A 9,140-nucleotide genomic window follows, 5' to 3' on the forward strand; every position below is an offset into this window, starting at 1 on the left:
GCTCGAGGCTCGACTGGAGAGCGTGTTCTTCATTCTTCTGCACATAAAGAGCTGCATTCATGTGGAGTGAACAGACGAGTCGAGTCTGAGCATGTTCATTTCACACACACACACCTGTCCGAGCTCAGGCTTCAGCGGAGAACACACACACATCAGTTATCATGAACCGGTTTCCCATCATGCCTGAAAATTCACAGTAGAACTTACTGAATTCATAACAGTTCATATAATCATCATTATCATGTGGAATGAACATGTTGTCGCAGGTCAGAATCTCTGAATGGAGGAAGACGTAAAGTAAACAGTGAGAGTCAGTCGTCAGACACACGTCGCTTCATTCAGCCGGAGCGACTTACGCCGTCGGTAGCCAGTGTTCTGAGGTTGGAAGAGTTTGGGCTTGGTCTTCTGAAAACGTCTCGGTTACTGACGTAACCTCGGTTCCCTGAGATAACGTTTACTCGTGTTGCGTCTTTGCTAGACGCTATGGGGAAAACGTATTTTTCTCAGTTTTATTGAAGCCTTTTATTCAGTAACGCAGTGCTACTGCACAGCCATAACAGTGCAGAGACGCACACACGCTTTTGGCTGAGCAGTGGAACTGCAGGAACCAATGGCTGACATGTGGCCACATTTACCGTCGTTTCCCAATACGATGCATTCCGTTTTTCTTTCTGATGGATTATACTGAAAGTTAGTCCATAAATCATCTTGTCGTTTCCGACCACCAAGCCCGTTTATTGGCGTCGCCGCCATGGTCCTTTGAAGATGTGTGGCGAGTGACTAGCCGCAGCCGCAGGTGTGTTGTTGTTGTTTTGTGGAATCTGGTGGCTGATATCTGAGGCTAGAGCCCCGTCAACGAGACGCCCTTCAGACGCCCTTCAGTGGTCTGTTTTCTCCAGCTGGTGCTCAGCACGGAGTCAAAACCCCTTCCACGCTCCTGTGGCCGGCACATCTCTGGGTAGAAGCAACCTGGTTGTTCGCCCAACCCTCGCCCCCTCACCGTACCCTCCTGGGACCTATCAACGGTCCTCAGCCCCTTCGAGCCGCTACAGTCGGCCACTCTCACTCAAGACCGCACTCCTGCTAGCATTAGCATCGGTCAAGTGAGTGAGCGATTTACAAGCGCTCTCCGTCAGCGCTTCATACCTTGAGTTTGGGCCTAATGACTCCAAGGTTGTCCTCAATCCAAGGCACATGCTCTCGACCCCGTTCAGAGCACAAGTCATTCCGCTTTCTGCACTCCCCCCTTCGGGAGACGAGCGACAGCTACACTTGCTCTGTCCTGTACGGGCCCTAAGAGTGTATATAGAGCAGTCGGACCAGCTCTTTGTCAGCTTTGGTGGCCGCACCAAATGGATCCAGTCCCGAAGCAGAGATCGTCCCGCTGGATAATGGACATCGCTTTAGCCTACGCTTCGACGGGCCTCCAATGCCCCATCGGCACCAGAGCTCGCTCCACCAGAGGCCATCTCCTGGTCCAGTGGCGTGTATCGGCAACATGTTGTGTGGATGAGCGGCTGGAACGTGTTAAGGGTTTTCTGTTAGAACGGTGTCGTGTTAGCGGCCCCTAAGTTAATAACTAATGATCTTTGCAACAGAAGTGATTCAATCAAAAACTAACTTTAGCTGGACAATAACTTTATTCTAAAGCTGCTGTAAAGCCTAAACAATCTCTGTTACTGTAATCTCCTATTATCACTGTAAAGCTGCTTTGATACAATCTATATTGTTAAAAGCGCTGTATAAATGAAAGTGACTTGACTTGACTAGATTTTACAACATGGAGGTCCCTCCACTGCAGGCACAAATAACTCTGTTTAGTTGGAAGGTGACCTGTGAACGAGCTCGACCCATGATGACCTCTCTTCTCACCCTCCCCTAGCTCTGCTGCCCTCAGGACCCTTCTCCAAGTGTCCCAGGCTAATGGTCGTAGAAAATGTTGTTCTGCTAAAACAGCACGGCGTGATTGGACTGGTTCCCCATAGCATCTAGCTATGAAAGGGAACGTTTCGAAAGGGAATGCCTCGGCTGCTGGCGTAACCTCGGTTCCCTGAGATAACAGGAACGAGTACTGTGTAGACGGCCGTGCTAATACACACATGACTGGCGCTCGTCGCTTCAGTCGAATTAAACCTGAAATCCTATGGCGAAATGAGCTGCTTTTATAGGCAGATGCCCCGCCCCCTTTGGGACGCGCCCTGGCTCACGCAGACATGCCGCTCAGCCATTGGTTCCTGCAGTTCCACTGCTCAGCCAATAGCGTGTGTGCATCTCTGCACTGTTATGGCTGTGCAGTAGCACTGCATTATTGAATAAAAGGCTTCAATAATCAATAATCTAGCAAAGACGCTATACGAGTAAATGTTTCGAAAGGGAACTAATTTCTCTCATCATTCTACAGGGATTGATTTAAAAGAGACTAAGGAAAACCATTCCTTAATAATTATGAAATATAGTCAGATTCAAACAGAAAGATAATACAAACAGCACTTAATATTATTATTAATATTATTATCATCATAATCTATGCTCACACACTCTTAATGATAAAGGTTTTCTTATTGCCATTGAGAGTCTTTCCATTGCACAAAAGTTTCTTTATAGTGGAAAATGGTTTATTAGATTATTAAAATGGTTATTTTACAGTTTTTCTGAATTGCTAAAACACATTTCTTGAAACTATCACTCACTTTCTCAAAACCAAATTTTCAAACCACATTCAGAGAACCTCCGACTCTTCTGGCAAAATCTAACAACGCTCTCAGATCACACACACATCAGTTAGTATTACACACTCTAGAGATCATTCGTTAGACTACAGAGAAAAATGGAGAACACAGAATCCAAAGCTTGCAGTTTACAGAAAAAAGTATATTGAAACAAAGTAAAAAAATTAATTACGTCAAAAAGTATAGTAATGACAACGTACAGTAGTAAGGTGAATAAAGTGTATACTGTATGCACTGCAAGTGTAGTGTTGTGCTGGATATTGTATAGTATTGAAAGCCTGTATATTCAGCTCTCATACTGTGATGACACCGTGACACTGCAGAGGCCATACAGGTTACAGTAAACACTGTAGATGAAGAGCCTTACAGTAAACTCTAGATGAAGAGCGTTACAGAAAACTTTAGATGAAGAGCATTACAGTAAACACTCTAGATGAAGAGCGTTACAGTAAACTCTAGATGAAGAGCGTTACAGTAAACTAGATGAAGAGCGTTACAGTAAACACTCTAGATGAAGAGCGTTACAGTAAACACTCTAGATGAAGAGCGTTACAGTAAGACACTAGATGAAGAGCGTTACAGTAAACTAGATGAAGAGCGTTACAGTAAAGACTCTAGATGAAGAGCGTTACAGTAAACTCTAGATGAAGAGCATTACAGTAAGACACTAGATGAAGAGCGTTACAGTAAACTAGATGAAGAGCGTTACAGTAAAGACTCTAGATGAAGAGCGTTACATTAAGACTCTAGATGAAGAGCGTTACAGTAAAGACTCTAGATGAAGAGCGTTACAGTAAAGACTCTAGATGAAGAGCGTTACAGTAAAGACTCTAGATGAAGAGCGTTACAGTAAGACTCTAGATGAAGAGCGTTACAGTAAACACTGTAGATGAAGAGCGTTACAGTAAGACTCTAGATGAAGAGCGTTACAGTAAAGACTCTAGATGAAGAGCGTTACAGTAAACACTGTAGATGAAGAGCGTTACATTAAGACTCTAGATGAAGAGCGTTACAGTAAAGACTCTAGATGAAGAGCGTTACAGTAAACTCTAGATGAAGAGCGTTACAGTAAACACTAGATGAAGAGCGTTCCAGTAAACTCTCGATGAAGAGCGTTACAGTAAACTCTAGATGAAGAGCGTTACAGTAAACACTAGATGAAGAGCGTTCCAGTAAACTCTAGATGAAGAGCGTTACAGTAAACTCTAGATGAAGAGCGTTCCAGTAAAGACTGTAGATGAAGAGCGTTACAGTAAACTCTAGATGAAGAGCGTTACAGTAAACACTCTAGATGAAGAGCGTTACAGTAAACACTAGATGAAGAGCGTTCCAGTAAAGACTGTAGATGAAGAGCGTTACAGTAAACTCTAGATGAAGAGTGTTCCAGTAAACTCTAGATGAAGAGCGTTACAGTAAACTCTAGATGAAGAGCGTTACAGTAAACTCTAGATGAAGAGCGTTACAGTAAACTCTAGATGAAGAGCGTTACAGTAAACTCTAGATGAAGAGCGTTCCAGTAAACTCTAGATGAAGAGCGTTACATTAAACTAGATGAAGAGCGTTACAGTAAACTAGATGAAGAGCGTTACAGTAAACTAGATGAAGAGCGTTACAGTAAACTCTAGATGAAGAGCGTTCCAGTAAAGACTGTAGATGAAGAGCGTTACAGTAAACTCTAGATGAAGAGCGTTACAGTAAACACTGTAGATGAAGAGCGTTACAGTAAACTCTAGATGAAGAGCGTTACAGTAAACACTAGATGAAGAGCGTTACAGTAAGACTCTAGATGAAGAGCGTTACAGTAAACTAGATGAAGAGCGTTACAGTAAACTCTAGATGAAGAGCGTTACAGTAAACTAGATGAAGAGCGTTACAGTAAACTCTAGATGAAGAGCGTTCCAGTAAAGACTGTAGATGAAGAGCGTTACAGTAAACTAGATGAAGAGCGTTACATTAAGACTCTAGATGAAGAGCGTTACAGTAAACTAGATGAAGAGCGTTACAGTAAACTCTAGATGAAGAGCGTTCCAGTAAAGACTGTAGATGAAGAGCGTTACAGTAAACTAGATGAAGAGCGTTACATTAAACACTGTACATGAAGAGCGTTACAGTAAACTCTAGATGAAGAGCGTTACATTAAGACTCTAGATGAAGAGCGTTACAGTAAACTCTAGATGAAGAGCGTTACAGTAAACTCTAGATGAAGAGCATTACAGTAAAGACTCTAGATGAAGAGCGTTACAGTAAACTCTAGTTGAAGAGCGTTACAGTAAAGACTCTAGATGAAGAGCGTTACAGTAAATTCTAGATGAAGAGCGTTTCAGTAAACTCTTGATGAAAAGCGTTACAGTAAACACTAGATGAAGAGCGTTCCAGTAAACTCTAGATGAAGAGCGTTACATTAAGACTCTAGATGAAGAGCATTACAGTAAAGACTCTAGATGAAGAGCGTTACAGTAAACTCTAGATGAAGAGCGTTACAGTAAACTCTAGATGAAGAGCATTACAGTAAAGACTCTAGATGAAGAGCGTTACAGTAAACTCTAGATGAAGAGCGTTACAGTAAACTCTAGATGAAGAGCGTTACAGTAAACTCTAGATGAAGAGCGTTACATTAAGACTCTAGATGAAGAGCGTTACAGTAAAGACTCTAGATGAAGAGCATTACAGTAAACTCTAGATGAAGAGCGTTACAGTAAAGACTGTAGATGAAGAGCGTTACAGTAAACACTAGATGAAGAGCGTTACAGTAAAGACTCTAGATGAAGAGCGTTACAGTAAAGACTGTAGATGAAGAGCATTACAGTAAACTCTAGATGAAGAGCGTTACAGTAAAGACTCTAGATGAAGAGCGTTACAGTAAACTCTAGATGAAGAGCGTTCCAGTAAACTCTAGATGAAGAGCGTTACATTAAGACTCTAGATGAAGAGCGTCACAGTAAAGACTCTAGATGAAGAGCGTTACAGTAAGCTCTAGATGAAGAGCGTTACAGTAAAGACTCTAGATGAAGAGCGTTACAGTAAGACTCTAGATGAAGAGCGTTACAGTAAACACTGTAGATGAAGAGCGTTACAGTAAACTCTAGATGAAGAGCGTTACAGTAAAGACTCTAGATGAAGAGCGTTACAGTAAAGACTGTAGATGAAGAGCGTTACAGTAAACTCTTGATGAAGAGCGTTACAGTAAAGACTCTAGATGAAGAGCGTTACAGTAAGCTCTAGATGAAGAGCGTTACAGTAAAGACTCTAGATGAAGAGCGTTACAGTAAGACTCTAGATGAAGAGCGTTACAGTAAACACTGTAGATGAAGAGCGTTACAGTAAACTCTAGATGAAGAGCGTTACAGTAAACACTGTAGATGAAGAGCGTTACAGTAAAGACTCTAGATGAAGAGCGTTACAGTAAACTCTAGATGAAGAGCGTTACAGTAAACTCTAGATGAAGAGCGTTACAGTCACTCAGAAGAGTAGAGCACTGCAGAGTCTCCATCAGTGAGAGAGACTCTTCATCATGTTGATCCGGCCGGAGGAGTTTCTCCTCGTCTCAGTCTCTCTGCAGGAGAAGAGGAAAACCCTGAAGCAGATCCAGCCTCAACAACACTACACACACACACACACGCACACACACACTCTTCCTCATCCTCCTCCTCTTCCTCCTCTTACACACACACTCATCCTCCTCTTACACACACTCTCTTCGTCATCCTCCTCCTCTTTCTCCTCTTCCTCCTCTTACTCTCTCACACACACACACACACACACACACACACACACACACACACACACACACACACACACACACACACACACACACACACACACTCCTCCTCATCCTCCTCTTCCTCCTCATCCTCCTCTTACACACACACTCTTCCTCATCCTCCTCCTCTTCCTCCTCATCCTCTTCTTACACACACACACTTCCTCATCCTCCTTTTCCTCCTCATCCTCCTCTTATTTTATTTCATTTATTTATTTCAGGTTTATTTAACAGGGACAATGCACATTAATAATACATAATTAAATGTATAGTGTGCCAGAATTACCCCAAAGGCTATTTTACATCTGCTGTCCCTGGACAGATCTTAAGATGTCACACCTAAAAAGAAAGAATAAAAAAATAAACAAAAGGATTAAAATATTACATACATGTTAGAGCCAGCCAACCTCATCGGCATAGCACAAGAAGCACAAACAAACAAACAGACAGGACAGAGAAGACAGGGGAGCAGCAAGATTTCATGTCAAATGTAATGTTGACAGTCCTGACTACCTGTTAGCCACTTCTTTAAGTTAATTTTAAAAGAAGCGTACGTTTTAAAATTCCTAATGTGAATTGGAATGAAGTTCCATTCACGAACAGCCCTGACTGAGAAAGCTGTTTGACCAAGTGCACTCTTCCTAAACGGGACAATGCAGTCACCTCTTGCTGCACTCCTTGTAGATCTACAAGCATTTGGCGCTGTTCTCACAAACTGGCGCAATACAGGAGGAGCCAGTCCATGCAAAATTTTGTACACAAGACAGAGATCTGCATATATAATCAAGTTTTCGAAATTCAATAGACTATATTTTTTTAAAACATGACAATGATGATAATATATGGATTTCCTATCAAGTACTTTAATAGTTTTCTTATATAGGGAGAGTAGTGTTTGAGAGAAGTGTTGCTAGCTTGTGACCAGGTTGTCAAACAATAGGTTATATGAGATAAAATCATTGAGTGCATGAACATCATAGCACACACACACTCCTCATCCTCCTCTTACACACACACTCCTCATCCTCCTCTTACACACACACTCCTCATCCTCCTCTTACACACACACACTCATCCTCCTTCTCTTCCTCCTCTTACACACAAACTCCTCCTCATCCTCCTCTTACACACATACTCTTCCTCGTCCTCCTCCTCTTCCTCCTCCTCCTCTATCTCCTCATCCTCCTCTTATACACACCCTCTTCCTCGTCCTCTTCCTCCTCATCCTCCTCTTACACACACACACTCATCCTCCTTCTCTTCCTCCTCTTACACACAAACTCCTCCTCATCCTCTATCTCCTCATCCTCCTCTTACACACACTCTTCCTCGTCCTCCTCCTCTTCCTCCTCATCCTCATCTTACACACACACTCTTCCTCCTCCTCTTCCTCATCATCCTCCTCTTACACACACACTCTTCCTCCTCCTCTTCCTCCTCTTCCTCCTCATCCTCCTCTTACACACACACTCTTCCTCGTCCTCCTCCTCTTCCTCCTCATCCTCCTCTTACACACACACTCTTCCTCCTCCTCTACCTCCTCATCCTCCTCTTACACACACACACTCATCTTCCTCCTCTTCCTCCTCTTACACACACACTCCTCATCATCCTCTTACACACATACTCTTCCTCGTCCTCCTCCTCTTCCTCCTCCTCCTCCTCTTCCTCCTCCTCCTCTATCTCCTCATCCTCCTCTTATACACACACTCTTCCTCGTCCTCCTCTTCCTCCTCATCCTCCTCTTACACACACACTCTTCCTCCTCCTCTATCTCCTCATCCTCCTCTTACACTCTTCCTCGTCATCCTCCTCTTCCTCCTCATCCTCCTCTTACACACACACTCTTCCTCCTCCTCCTCTTCCTCCTCATCCTCCTCTTACACACACACTCTTCCTCCTCCTCTACCTCCTCATCCTCCTCTTACACACACACACTCATCCTCCTCTTACACACATACTCTTCCTCGTCCTCCTCTTCCGCCTCCTCTATCTCCTCATCCTCCTCTTATACACACACACTCCTCATCCTCCTCTTACACACATACTCTTCCTCGTCCTCCTCCTCTTCCTCCTCCTCCTCTATCTCCTCATCCTCCTCTTATACACACACTCTTCCTCGTCCTCCTCTTCCTCCTCATCCTCCTCTTACACACACACTCTTCCTCCTCCTCTATCTCCTCATCCTCCTCTTACACACTCTTCCTCGTCGTCCTCCTCCTCTTCCTCCTCATCCTCCTCTTACACACACACTCTTCCTCCTCCTCTTCCTCCTCTTACATACACACTCTTCCTCTTCCTCCTCTTACACACACACTCTTCCTCCTCCTCTTCCTCCTCTTACACACACACTCTTCCTCGTCCTCCTCCTCTTCCTCATCCTCCTCTTACACACACACTCTTCCTCCTCCTCTTCCTCCTCATCCTCCTCTTACACACACACTCTTCCTCGTCCTCCTCTTCCTCGTCCTCCTCTTCCTCTTATACACACACTCTTCCTCCTCTTCCTCTTATACACACACTCTTCCTCCTCCTCGTCCTCCTCCTCTATCTCCTCATCCTCCTCTTACACACACACTCTTCCTCTTCCTCCTCTTACACACACACTCTTCCTCTTCCTCCTCTTACACACACACTCTTCCTCTTCCTCC

General features: G+C 43.8%; 1 protein-coding gene across 1 annotated transcript in view; it reads left to right on the forward strand.

Annotated features, from left to right (window-relative positions):
• Positions 1-9,140, forward strand: part of lurap1l (leucine rich adaptor protein 1 like) — a gene marked incomplete at its 5' end in the record, with an annotated part of 125,616 nt that overhangs the window by 13,355 nt on the left and 103,121 nt on the right. The window lies entirely within an intron of this gene.

Source organism: Squalius cephalus, assembly GCF_949319135.1.
Source record: "Squalius cephalus genome assembly, chromosome: 3".
NCBI classification, from domain to species: Eukaryota; Metazoa; Chordata; class Actinopteri; order Cypriniformes; family Leuciscidae; genus Squalius; species Squalius cephalus.